The sequence below is a fragment of the Camellia sinensis genome, chromosome 5 (assembly GCF_055761805.1).
Source record: "Camellia sinensis isolate YWXY chromosome 5, ASM5576180v1, whole genome shotgun sequence".
Classification (NCBI taxonomy): domain Eukaryota; kingdom Viridiplantae; phylum Streptophyta; class Magnoliopsida; order Ericales; family Theaceae; genus Camellia; species Camellia sinensis.
In genome coordinates, this window is record NC_138965.1 from 145,719,374 (window position 1) to 145,734,527 (window position 15,154).

A 15,154-nucleotide genomic window follows, 5' to 3' on the forward strand; every position below is an offset into this window, starting at 1 on the left:
TGAAAGATAAACTTTACAATGGTAATGATTGAGAAGCCCGTAAGGGTGTTTATCACGCAAAGAAAAATACAATCCAGAAGAGATAAAATTCATAGAGAAAAATGAAGTTTATCAACCATTGTAGTGAGGCCATATATTTATAGTTTACATGGTGGCCTTTGATCAATGGTTGCAAACATTCAAATTGCAATGTCAAACCAACAGTCACCATGTTTCTAATCATTGTGACTGTTTATTTAAATCCAAAACTTCCAGTTGTATTTCTTCCTGCGGGAAGGTTTTATATTACCATCAATTGGGTTATGATTTGGTGTGAGGCAATCCACCATATTATGGTGTGAAGACTCTCATACCTTAATCTCCCACTTGATCACACTATAATATAGATGACAAAACCTGAGTTGGACATGTTTGCCTTGGTACCAAAATTTTTGCCTTATGCCAACTTTCATTTATGAAATTACCTCATAGATCGACGTCTGATTGTGACTTGGCCATACGTGCACACGTTTTTGCTATCAATCTGACCGCATCCGTACAAATGTGTTCTCCTACAGACAACACATTCGAGATGACTTCAATTCACTATATTTCAAGTGAACGACATCAATTTCCAGTGATGGGTTCATAGTCCATACCCAATCACCATTGACGACTTCAGTCGCACACATTTTTCATGTGTCGACCTGCACTGAAATTATTGTTAAGTACTTCATTTAAGGCCCATTCTTGAAGGTCTTCCTTAACACACCTTAGCAACGACTTTTTACTGATCAAGTAGACAACATCATCTAGTCAGCACATTGCATATCATGGACTTTACATCTCATGCTAACTGTGATGTCCGTACCTTGTCAGTTCCTCTATCTTATTACCTGACCAAACACATGTTTCTATGCAAGATAGAGTCGCAAAACATCGGTTATTTCGGCGTCCCCAGAGGCATCCGACTATGCTCTTATAGAAGTAGCTAATTCTCCTAGCTAGGCATTTTTCAATCCCATATTAGCTACATGTTCTCTAAATTTTTCAAGAGACAACCCTTTGGTCATAGGGTCGGCTACCATCTCTTCAAAGGGAATATAGTTGACTTTAATTTCACCTCTCTCCACTATCTCCTGAATATAGTGGTAACTTACATCAATATGTTTTCCCTTAGAGCTATTTGCTCCACTTTTAATTAATGAGGTGGCGGATTGATTGTCACAAAACATATTGACCGGTCTGGCAGGTATACCTAATTGTAAACTGTCAACAAATCGTTTTATCCAGACCGCATTACTCACGGCTATGCTGCAAGGTATGTATTCAGCTTCCATAGTGTACTTTGCAACACAACTCTGTTTCTTACTTAACCAAGAAACTGTTGTTCCACCAAACAAGAACACATGACCACTAGTAGATTTTCTATCATCTACATCTCCTGCAAAACCTGCGTCAGTGTATCTTTTTATGTCTAGATCACACAAACCAAAACATAACTTCAAATTTTTAGTGTCTTTTAAATATCTAAATATTCTTTTGACTGCTTGCCAATGTTCCTTACCTGGATTGGATTGAAACCGACTGACCAATCTGACTGCATGACAGATGTCAAGTCTTGTGCTTGTCATAGCATACATTAGGCTCCCTACTGGTTGTGCATACGGGACATTTCTCATTTCCTCAACGTCAGACTTAGTTTGAGGACTCATACTTTTACTAAGACTTTGTCCCTTACAAACAAGCGTGCTTAAAGAATTACAGTTATCCATATTAAATCTTTTGAGCACATTGTCTAGATATTTCTCTTGATCTAGATATAATAATTTTGAATTTCTATCTCTTGAAATTCTAATTCCTAGAACATAGGTTGCAAGACCCATGTCTTTCATTTCAAATCTAGATGCAAAGAAAATTTTGGTTTTTATAATTATATTTGGACAATTTCCTGCTAACAATATGTCATCCATGTATAAAGACAATATTGCTAACTTGTTATCATTTTTCCAGACATAAACACAGTGATCTAATGGACTTACAACATAGCCCATTTCTAAAATGGCTTGGTGGAATTTCAAGTACCATTATCTTGAAGATTGTTTAAGTCCATATAGAGATTTCTTCAACTTGTAGGCTTTATCCTTGTTGCCTTGGTTCTAGAAACCATCAGGTTGCATCATATAAATTTCCTCTTTTAATTCTCCATTGAGAAAAGCAGTTTTAACATCTAATTGAGGTAATTCCAAATCCATCTTGGCTACTACCGCCATTAGAATCCTTATTGAGGCACATTTTGCAATAGGAGAATATGTATTTACGATGTCTAATTCAAGTTGTTGAGTGAATCCCTTGGCTACTAACCTGGCCTTGTATTTCTCCAAATTTCCATCTACTTTGAATTTCTTTCTAAGAACCCATTTGCAACCAATGGCTTTTCTTCCATTTGGGAGATTGGTTAATTCCCGAACATCATTTTTCTTGATTGAGTCTAGTTCTTCATTTATTGCCTCAAGCCATTGTGTAGCATCATTGCTACTCATTGCCTCATTATAAGTAGTAGGATCATGTTCTTCAACTTGAAAAACATAATGATCTTTCAAAAATGTAGATGGACGTCTTGCTCTCTTAATTCTCCCACTTATCTCAGAATTCGAAGCAGGTAAAACAACGTCATGTAATTTGCGTTTGCGCCCACTATTAGATGGTCCGGGGAGAATATGTGGATTGTATGACAAAGAAGGAAGAGCAGAATCTTGAGATACTTCAAAGAGCAATTCAATTTGTTCAAGAGGAGTAACAAGATCAGTGGATTCAAGAAAAATAGCATCTCTACTTTCTATTAATCCACGTTGGGGATGGTTAAAACGATAACCACTCTCATTTTTGACATAACCAATAAACTTGCATTCCTAAGTTTTGCTTCCCAATATATCCCTTAAAGGTTTGGGAGTAAGTACATGTGCCTTACATCCCCAAACTTTGAGATTTTGAACATTAGGTTTAGTTCCATGCCAGCATTCGTAAGGAGTTAGAGGTTTGGCTTTGGTTTCGACTCTATTTAATGTGTACGCAGCGGTGGACAAGGTTTTCCCCCCCAAAAATGAATAGAAAGATCAGCATGAGCCATCATAAACCTTGTCATGTCCATGAGAGTACGATTTCGTCTTTCTGCGACCCCATTTTGTTATGGTGTGTATGGCATTGTAAACAAATGTTTTATGCCATTGTCCTTGCAGAAAGAATCCATAGCTTCATATTTGCGACCTCTATCATTATTCAAGTGTTTAATGGACCGACCAAGTTGCTTTTCTACCTCTAATTTATACTCCTTAAACTTGTCAATTGCTTCTGATTTGTGTTTAAGAAGGTAGATATGTCCATATCTTGAATAATCATCAGTGAAAGTAATAAAGTATTCCATGCCTCGATGAGTTTTAGTTCTTAAAGGGCCACAAATGTCTGAATGAATTATTTCGTGTAATTTTCATGATTTCCAATGTTTGAAAAATGGCTTGCTAGTCATTTTGCCTTTGATACATGGTTCACATATATCAAAATCATTAGAACATACTTGAGGCAATAAGCCACTTTTAAACATTCGAGACATTTTATTTTTATTAATGTGACCCAACCTTAAATGCCACAAATAAGAACTATTACTAGTAGAAACATGCAAATAATCAGAAATACGTACTTTATTATCAATAGGAAGAGAGTACATGTCATTCACTCTTACACCTTTCACTAATACACTTCCTTTCTTAATCAATACTGTGTTAAACCTAAAATTAATCTCAAAACCTTTTTGAATTAACACCGGAACTGAAATTAAATTTCGCCGAATGTTGGGTACATGAAGCACATCATGAAGCACAATAGAAGTTCCATTAATAGAGAATTGACAATTGTTGATGCCCAAAACATCACTATAGGAGTTGTTGCCCATGTAGATTCTGTGTTCACCAACCTTCTTTTCAGTAAACTCCAAGAACATGTCTTTATTTTGCACAATATGCCTAGTTGCAGTAGAATCAATCCACCATGAATTTGACGAAGGCTCAAGCACCAATGCTTCAGAAATTGTCATGGCAATAGGGTTATTATCCTTTTTCTGCTTCTTCTGAGGGCAATTGGCTTTGATATGACCTTTTGACCGCGCTTGTAACATCGGCTTATCTGATGCTTGTGATGTTGTTGCTTTTTGCCATTCTTGCGGTTTCTTCCATCCTTTTTGAAATCCCTTTTTTCCATTTTTTTTCTTGAAAAAAGTAGTCTTTTTCTTGTTGAATGGTGTGTGGGTATTATTCTGTGGTTGTGGTGAAGATTGTGCCATCAACAAGTTAGAAGACAATCCTTCTTTACGCCTGCGCTTCATTCTTTCTTCTTCCAAAACTAAGAGTACAGGCAATGTTACCATTGAAATCTTTCGTCCGCTATGAGTTAGAGATGTGATAACATGTTCCCAAGACAATGGAAGACTATTAAGTATGGTTGTTACTTGCATCTTGTCCAACAAAGAGTGACCAGCGTTGGATAATTCTTTAGCAACTAATTCCATTTGATTAACATGATCACCAACATTATCATCATCACTCATACGAGTGTTATTATATTTGTCCAAGAGAAATTGAATTTGAGTATTCGATCGAACTCCATACTTACTTTCTAGTGCTTCCATTAGTTGTCTTGCAATTTCATGTTCTTCAAAGAGTGGAATAATGTTATCTTTCATATTAACATAGTTTCCTTTGCCATTGCATCATCTTCTATCCATTTATTTTAGAACCAGTTGGAATCATCATCTAGTTTAGAAGTGGATAAAGTATGCAATGTTTTTTTCATGTGTAAGAAGATAAGAAATGTGGCGTTTCCATGCTCAGAAATCATTTCCATTAAGCATATCGATTCTTGAAGAATCCATGGTATTTTTAATAGCCATATGAAAAACAAAATGTGTTACTATGAAAATTCAAATGTGAATATTACAATATTAAAATAAAAAATAAAAATAAGCAAAATTAAAGACAACAATAGGTCTTAATAAGGATAAGCCTTGTAGTTGTTGAATCGGCCCCTGTGATGAAGATGATGTGAAAGAATAGAACGGTTCTGTTGCCTTGGGTAAGAAGAATGATAAAAACCCAATACTTTGCTTATGAGTATTGTAATAATAATTACGAGCCCAAGGAACACAATGGTGTCTTTTAAACAATGTTTCTTTGGATGTTTTCCCTGGTAACACCCTTGGATAGCCTCCTCCTCAAATTTTTTCTTTTGAAAATATAGTACAAGTACCCACAGAAAAATTCTGGAAATTTTAGCTTTTGAATGACTGAAAACGGCCTTGAAATGAGCGTGAACGAGCCGAAAAACCATTTGGACCAGGCTGCTGTCAGTCCAAGGGTTGGATTGAACTGGTTTGGGTTGGCTGGTGATGAACCGGCGGGTCAAGGCGTGGATCCGGGCGCGGACCTGGGCTGGAACACGAAGCAGTGCACTGGGCAATTGGGTGCGGGTCGCACGAGACTGGGTTGGCATGCGGGTCTGCGCGCTGGGCTGGCTGGGTCGCGGACCTGGGCTGGTCTGCACACTACGTTGGCTGCGTCGCTAGCTTGGGCTGCGATGCTGGACTGGGCTACGCCTCGGCTTATGGGCAGTGCCTGATTTTGGGCTACGCTTGGGCTTATGGGCTTAAGAAAATTCTTTTTAATTTTTAAACCCAATGGGACAGATTTCCTTGCAGTAAGCTTTATTTTGGGCCCTCTTTTTAATTTTGAATTCAGCCCAAACCTCTTAGTTGGCAAAACATAGTCTTCTTCTTCGCACTGTATATTCCAGTCGTCTTCTCCGGTGATGGGAGTCGGTGACCACACACTGAAATTTGAACTTTGTGGATCAAATTTTCGTCGTTTTTTACAATGAATATTACTGTTGTGATCAAAATTCTGAGAAGAACAAGACGGTGCCAATTTGGAGACGCAAGTTGAACTGAAAAATATTTTTTAAAATTGCTTCCAACGGTGTAATTCGAACTCACTTTCGGCAAGGTTTGAAACAATAGCACCACCAATAGTTATTTTCTTTGGATAATTTGTAGGAAATACAATACGTTGGTGATGATTAAATAAACAAACCGAATTAACCAATGCTGAAGATTGACGATCAATGATTTTCTGAATTTTTGGTAAAAAGAGTTCGAAATTTTTTTGTTATTCTGGACTATATTTTGACATCTGCGATAATGTGTAACCTTGCTTTGATACCACTGAAAGACAAACTTTACAATGGTAATGATTGAGAAGCCCGTAAGGGTGTTTATCAGGCAGAGAAAAATACAATCCAGAAAAGATAAAATTCAGAGAGAAAGAATGAAGTTTACTAACCATTGTAGTGAGGCCATATTTTTATAGTTTACATGGTGACCTTTGATCAATGGTTGCAAACATTCAAATTGCAATGTCAAACCAGCAGTCACCATGTTTCCAATCATTGTTACTGTTTATTTTAAATCCAAAGCTTCTAGTTGTATTTCTTCCTGCGAGAAGGTTTTATATTACCATCAATTGGGTTATGATTTCGTGTGAGGCACTCCACCATATTGTGGTGTGAACACTCTCATACCTTCAATCACACCCCTCACTGCTCTCTCTATCTCCTCCGCTGCCACCAATTCAACTTTGCCGCCGATCCCACCAAATTCACACTTGTAATCCAATCTCAGCTCCACCGCCAGATCCAACTCCACCACCATCTCAAATGCATTGATTTGTCGCTCTGCGTGCATCAGCCATGTCACCATCGGCATAACAAACCACAAGCTCTCCAAGATCGAGTTCCACCCACAGTGTGACACAAACCCTCCCACCGCTGCGTGCCCCAGCACCGCCATCTACGGCGCCCACCAGCACACCATTCCCCTGTTTTTCGTGCATTTCAGAAACCCCTCCGGCAGCAAGCTGTCATAATCGCCGCCGCAATCAGTTGGCAAACCAAACTCACCTTTTGGTGACGACCGCCGTACGGACCACAAGAACCGGTGGCCGCTTTTCTCTAATGCCATCGCGATCTCTTCTAGTTGCGGTGGATCGAAGCACCCTAGGCTTCCGAAGCAGAGGAATACCACTAACGACGGACGCTGTTCGTCGAGCCATTTCTAAATCTTGCCTCGATCGCTTCCCGATCGGGCATCGCCGACGAGGTCAAGCAGCGGTCTAACGGCGTAAACTGGCGGCGGTTCCAGCGAGACTAACAGAGACTTCATCGCACAAGATTTGAGCTCTTCGAATGTATTTACGATTATGCCCTTGGTGTTTCTGAACCTTCTGGCATGGTTCAGGGAGGTAGAGTACCCTCCTTGTTTGTTGAATAGAGCCGATGGTATGATTGTGATAGGGACCGGGTTAGCGTAACTCGGGAAGTGAGTTAACGAGTTTGGATCGGAGATAGTGAACTCGATTCCGATTAAGGCATGGCAGATTAGGAGGTGGAGCATGAGGCCAAGAAAGGCTGCGCTGGATGTGAAGAAGAGGTAAGTAGGGGCGGCAAACTCGTCCACGACGTCTATCATGGCGGTGCATAAGCAGCCCACCACCAACCCTGCTAGCCTCACCGTCGCCGGAGAAGAAGACAACACATAATTGACGATTGTGTCTCTCACCTGTGATTTATAGCTTTCCAGAAAATCGGAGAAAAATTTATCCGAAGACATCAAGACTTGGTGTTCGGAAGGCAGTGGCAATGGTGGAGAAAGGAGGTGGATGTAGCGGAATTGGGTGTTGGAGGCGGCGAGTGATTCAACATAGAGATTGTAAGAGGGATTGAATAATGGTTTGATGAGGAGGATTGTGGTAGAGAAGTGTTGGTGTTGATCATGCAAGCGTTTGACCAAGTCTACCATGGGTACAATATGACCCATTACTGGGGTTGGTATGAACACAAGCTCTCTCTTGTTCTCCATTTTTTTATAGGTTAGTTATTTTATTTATTTATTTATTTTATTTTTCCTTATTGATGAATCAATCTTTTATAGAGGATAGTCCATAGCTTGCATCTCTTAAAAGATGGCATATAATGTGTTTGAAATTATGATGTAATCCATGATTCAAACACTTTTAACTCACTCACTAAATTATTAGAGTTATGATGATATGATGTGATTGGATAATAAAAAATTAATGAAAAATACAAGGAAAAATTATTCATAAATTTCATGCGGAGAAAAGTTATTTCATTTGGTACTAGAAATTTTCTTTCAAATCAATTAGTCTTTTTTTATTTATTTATTTTAGGCATGTTGTATTTGCTTGATTTGGAGGTTTGGGAGTTTACTTGTTTGTCTTTGTATGTAATTTTGTTTAGATTTTTATCTAATGTTGAATTTGTGTGGGTAAGGTAGATTTTTACGTTTCTATTTTTTCGTGGGAATTTAGTGGAGTAATTTGTGGGTGGATGATGTTATCATGTTTGTGGTGTTCATGGTGTGGTGTTCATTCCTATTATAACATTCATTAGTGAGCATCCAAATGACCCAAACTATTAACTAACACTACTAAATCCCCAATAACCATACTAATGTAAAACAAAAGGGTCATTTCACTGTACAAAACACATTAATACAAATATCACAATAACAAAATGCGGCCAACAAGAACCACAACGTTACACAACACAATTATTGTTCGAATACAAAGTTACACCAACTTGTCAAATGACATCTACCCCTACAAAACCCACAAAAGAACAATCACCACATCCAGTGGCGAAACCAGGAAATTAAATCATTAGAGACACTTATTAATTACAGTTTTTTTTTTCATAACCAACAATAAGAAGATAATAATAATTTTTGAATTAATATTAAGTACAAAAATTAAATAAATTATTACAAAAGTATTTCACGTAAAATTTTACAATTAACTTAGAGTAAAATAAAAAAGAAAGTATTGCGTGTAACTAGCGTATCATGGGCAATGTGAAAAAGTCATATTTAAGTCGTAAAATAAATTATATAATGGTAAGATAAATCGAATTTTTACAAAATTTGAGTAAAAAATTTATATAATAGTGATATCACGTCATTATTGGCATATGATATCACCAACTAATAGTAAAACAATATATGAAGGGTGAACTTCACATGCAAATATAACTAACACTCTAGTAATTTATATATATATATATAGTGGTGTTAATTATATTTGCATATCAATAATGATGGATATTACTGTTATATTGAGATTTTTTCACAAAATTTTCGTACATAAAAATATAATTTGTTGTAGTCACTTCATTTTTAATAAAACAATCATTATTATTTTCATAAATTTAAAAATGTCCTTGATTTATTATTCTAAATATTATTTTTGTTTAAAATTTTATTTATATATATATGTATAAAAAAATGAAAAATCCAGGGGGGCACGTGACCCCCCTAGCCTCCATGTGGCTCCGCCACTGACCACACCACCAAAACCTCAATGTGCTCCAAACCCACATTACCATTCATATACAACAACAATACGATGCGGACCTATAACATTACTGACCCAACATTGCATATAAAAATAGACAACAATATCGACAACACAATTAGAATATTTATCAAAGAAGTACAATAACAACATCGAAACATATACCTGACGCCATTTTCCATTAACACAATCGTTGCCAACGACGCAATGAGGAGTGTACATATGCCGGTTATACGTCAGTAACGTCAACCCAACAACGGAATAATGTAGTTCTTGATCCTAATCGTTGTATTTGCAAAATTGTAGATTTGTATTTTTAGGGTTTAGAGGGAACTAAAAGTCAAAATTAGCAACACAAAAATAGGGTTTAACGTTACCAAAATCAAATAAACAACAAATAAAGTAATCTGCACCCATTAACATTGGGAATCCATAATGTTTCCATCTCTTCCGTTTTGATCGGGATGGAGGGAAAACAGAAAAAGACTATTGTGGGCTTTTTTGGCTTTCGAAGGTTATTTTTGTAATTGTGAGCGTGCCGGCAAGGATCAATCAGTCCTTACAGAATATTAATTGCCAACCAATTATCAGATGATCGTGTTTTAGTTCTTTCAGCTTCAATAAAGAGGACTTTTACTGGTGGCTTTGTTTAGGAGAATTAAGCAAACAATGATTAAATGAAGAACAATTGTAGCATTTCATTAAGCAAAATGAAAGACTTACAAAGATCCAAATCAGCCTTGTAGAGGTTTACAGCAACAAGCTACTTGAAAACTACTCCTATGAACGAAATGCAGTGCAGGAATTTGAAATGCAGAAATGTAAAGAACAAGAAATATAAAAACTAGAAAGGAAATAAAGTAGAATATAACTGGTTTTTTGGATCTGAGTCTGGGCATTTTTCCAGGCCTTCTCTGCTATTTATAGTTCTTAATGACAACTGTCAAAATAGACTTCTAACCGTCGAACCATCCCTCCATGATCACTGATTATGCTTCCTTGTAGTTAGCTCCACTATGTCATATGCAGTTAGGCTTCCCTCCTGATTTTGAATTTAAATATGTGAGTAACTGTTAAGGTCACGTCATCTTGCATCTCTTTACTGATTCAGTGTTACGTAGATCTATAACAAAGCAATGTTGACTGCCATGTGTGTGATTATGATTGAAGATTTGAATTGTCTTCCCGTACTGCCCTTATTCTGCCACGTGCCGAACTGTGATTGGCTTGTACAAAATATGTAGCCAACATTACCCCTCGCACTAATATACCCAATACTTGGTGATATTAGTGGAGCAAGGTATTTTACCCACGTCTTAGAACGTGCATGAGCTCTGCATTTTTTAGAAATGCAACCGTCATTCCTTAATGAAACATTTGCATTAAATTCTCTTCTAAGCCTTGAACACTCCCACTATCTCAGTATTCGAAAAGACTAGTTCAACTCTCATGGCCAAGCAGACCTTTTCCTACCTTGATCAAGCATACGAAGAGTTGTTTGATAATGCTGTTCGTCCTCGAAAGAATCTTCATGCATCAATTAACCACCTTTACCCACCTTCTTATATTCAAGTCATGGAAGCTTTTGAAAATTATCAACCTTTGGATTACGAACCTGTTATTCACAATTCCTTAACCCAAAATTTTGCAAACATGGATATTGGAGGCTCTTCTTCTGACCCAAAACCTTCTGTGTGGGATGAAGCTGTCGCTTTTTCTTCTTCTGGGGCTTCTGGTTGGAGACGCTGGCCAGAACCTGAGGAGTCTAAGTTAAGGGAATGAATCAATCATCATTTTGTCGAATTCGTTGATCCTCTAACTTTCCCTTCCTTTGCTCGGAGTTCAGTGGTTTACCTATATGTACCCATTGACCGCCGACATTGTTTAGAAGATAACTTACTCGTAGCATGGTACACGTCTTCCATGCCTATGAAGATAGTTCAAGCCACCTCTCGTCCAGAAGAGGCCCAAGGATACAGCCCGTCATTCTTAGCTCAAAGAGCTAAACTTTGCTCTTCTGACTGGCTGGACATTGTTAACAACCCTCAATTTCCTTCTTCTTTCGAGATGGAAACTCTTGCGCCTCCTCTTCCGCAAAACCCTCACTGGATGGAGGAACTGAGACTTACTCTCTTTGAGGACCAGTTTCTCCCCTCTTATCATCCTCCATCTTCACCTACCAAACATCAGCGACAGCAAGCCCAACTTCTGCTTGCGGCCTTCTCTCACTTGCCCTTCAATGTTCTTGAGGACTATGTTTTCCTCAAGAACTTTCGATGGGCTTGTGATGTTATGACCCAGGGTCATGTCCTCATCCCTATTGCCCAAGCAGAGCTTCAAATGTTTTTGGACCAGCTCCCATTACTTCTTCATTGGCACCACATTTTTGTAACCACCACTCGATCCTTGGATCAAATCTCAGCTCGTGGAGTTCATACCCAGTATGAAGCAGAGAACCTTATCGATGAATATAATGATTTCAAGAATAAAAACTCTGCATACTGGGATGACTTGGACATGGATGAGATGGAACAAGGGTTGAAGGAAACAGAATTCGAAATAAAGGATGAGAAACTTTTTTATCAAGTTAGAGCATATCAACTTCAGAAGCCCAGTTTGGAGAAAATAGAAGATAGAACAAAGAAAGAACAGAAGTTCATTGACCACAGTTGGAGCAAATTTCATGACCTTGTTATTTATTCTGTTCCTTATTTTTATGAGCTTGAATATGTAGCCAAAGAAGACCTATGATGTAATTGCTCTTATTTTAATAAAGCTAAGATATTTCCTTTTTATTTGGCATGGCCTGATTTTACCCTATTTGTCAAAGTCAAACAAACTTAGGGCTTCGAAGTCAACAATTTCACCCTTCTAATCTCAATTCGATCATTATCAGCGGCAATACTGAAGAAACCAACTTGAGCTTTTCCAACTTATGGAGTGTAATTAACAACTTTTGCCAGTTTCCTTTTAGAATCAGAGCTCCAAATTCACCAATTTTGCCCTTCGAAACTTGATTTGATCATATCCAATTCCCTAACATATGGTTAACACAACCAAGGACTTTCAAATCAATTTTGTTTCGAACAAATCAGTCTATACTTTCCAAAGTATGGAAACCTCTGCTAAGTACTGCACTGTTTTATTTGGAAAAAGTAATTTCTTCTGTATACTATGAAACCAACTATTGGTTTGAAACAATTTCTAACTAAAAAGTATTTCAATTTTTGCTTCGAAGGATTTTACTCTCATTTAGAAACCAACAAACAGGTTCTTAATCCTTTTGAAGTAAACAAATACCTAAACACTCTTTCACCGTGAGGCATGGAATGTGCTTCGAAGTAGGCTTTCGACATTCGAAGCCGTTTGTCATTTCATTTTGGCACCAAAATTTGGCTTCGAAGCCAAATATTTTATTTCGAAGCTGACATCAGTATTTGAGATGTGTTTCCCTCCATAATTATCAATATAGAAAGAAACTTTTCGCATCTGTAGCTTTAGTACTTCTTTGTGAATTCCGTTCGTGCAACACGACTGGGTATCTTTTTTCAGACATAAGTTTTAAACCCTTTTATTTCGTGCTTTGAATTCACCTTAACCCTTCATCTCTACTGACCTTCCTTTTCCTCTACTCTCTTTCCTGACTTCGTCTTCTGAGAAAACTCTCTATCAATGGCTTCTCCTTCTTTGAAAATACCGGTCGTAGAGCGTGCGAGTCCGTCTGTGACCCTTAAAAGGATTATTGATGCAGAGTGTGAGAAGTACAAGGCCGGTGAGAAAAGTGCCATTGATGGACGCATCTTCATTCCTCGTCGTCATGAACAGCAAGAGTATGTGCTTGGGCCCATCTTCAAGGAGATTCCTACTGAGCTTCTAGCTCTATATCCATGTCCAGAGGACCATTGTCTCCTTTACGAAGGTGGTCTTGATTGGGGGAGCTGGAGGATGAAATGCCCCCATCGCTACTAGCCCACGGTGAGACTAGAGTGGCAAAAATGGTATGATCGGGTCATCCCTGATAGGACTCTAGATCTTCAAGAGCTCTTCCTTTTCGAGGCCCTCCAATTATCCAGGTTCACTATTTTGGAGGACCTTTTCTTAATACATGCTGCCCTTTGCTTTTGGAATTCTGTTTTTAATTTCTTTCAATTCAGATGTGGGATGATAGCCCCCACTGTTCTTGATATCTGCCATCTATTAGGATTGTCTCCTATCGGAACCCCTATTGGTCCAGATTATGCTGACCTCAAAACCCCTTTTTCCCTCCCCTCTCTTAACTCATCCTATAATGACTTTGTCAAGCATGAGAATAAAAGAGAGGGCCCTGTGACTGATAGGGAGTTCTTTTCTTTTATATTATATTGGCTTTGCAAATTCCTTTTCTGCACCTCTTCTCAGAGGATCATGCCTGAATTCGCCCCTCTTGCCAAAGCCCTTGTCTTACAAAGAAAGGTGGCCTTAGCTCCATATGTCTTAGGTCATGTATATAGAGCTTGTTCCCCCTTTTTTGTGAGAAGCCCTTGGACGCCAATCAAGGAGGTCCATTTTGGATACTTCAGCTTTGGCTTTTTTGCATATTTTACTGAGCTTCAATCTAAATGCCTAAAGTTTTTAGAGCCAAACCTTACTACCTATGGCATGAGGTTAGCCAATGTTTCACTCTACCCTTCCACCTTTGCTTTTTACTTTTCCTTCTTCCGCCAACTCCCAACTTCCTTTTCTTCCCACAGCTTCCGTCCCTTCGAACTTACCAATATTGGCCCATCCTGGTTGAAGACCTTTCTGAGTGATAGGTTCTGCTCTTCAACCCAGCACAAGAACATATGGGCCTCTATTCTGATCCCTAGAGAGTTATTCATTGGGACTATGAACCCCAGAGCTTACAAATGCATTGCTGAGCCCTATTGTCCTGCTCAATTTGCTAGGCAATTTGGCCTCTCACAAGGGGTCCCAATACCTCTCTGCAGCCAGACCAATTTAAGTCTTACCAGTAGGGACTTAAAGGTTTGAAGATCCAGATTAGAAGAAGTAACTTCTAAATTCATCTAGGACTTTATTGACTTTGAGTACTTCCCTTTCATTCCTCAAAGTAACATATTGAAAAGGTGCCAGATCTGGTGGGTGACCAACATGGAGGTACACTTGGCCATTCCTCCCCAAGACCTGTTAATGGCACTGGACGTACTTCAACCCAAATCGAAAGGGGCTGGCATTGTTACTTCTTCCACTGCTCCTGCTACCACAGTTCTTGCACCTGTCATTACAAAGCCTATTCCTGCTGCCTCAACTCCTCCTAGAGTTACTCGAGCTGTCTCGAAGAAAAGTATGTACCCTTGTTTCTTTTCTCTTCTTCTTCTTTATAATGCTTTTAGACTTACTTGTAGTTCTTCTTTTGGTGTAGGTGGTGCAGGTGCCTCACAGGGAGATTCTCTCCAAAAGGTCTAAGCTTTAAATCTTCTCAGGAGCAAACAGCAACAAAAGAAAAGAAAGATTTTACTTGACCCTAAAGAGGAGACACATGGGGTTCACGCAGCAGAAGAAGAAGAAGAGGCAGAACATGAGCAAGAAACACCCTTAAAAAGAAGAAAGAATATGACTGTCTCTCTTGCTGATTTTACTGGAGATCTCATCCACGAAGCATCTGCTAAAGCAGTGCAAGCAGAGCATTCCAAAGAGCTTATTGTATTCCAAAGGGCTGAGAA

General features: G+C 38.4%; 1 pseudogene; it reads right to left on the reverse strand.

Moving 5' to 3' along the window:
* Nucleotides 1–6,240: 6,240 nt before the first annotated feature.
* Nucleotides 6,241–8,159, reverse strand: LOC145791759 (UDP-glycosyltransferase 71K1 pseudogene; annotated as a pseudogene).
* Between the last annotated feature and the right edge of the window lie 6,995 nt (nt 8,160–15,154).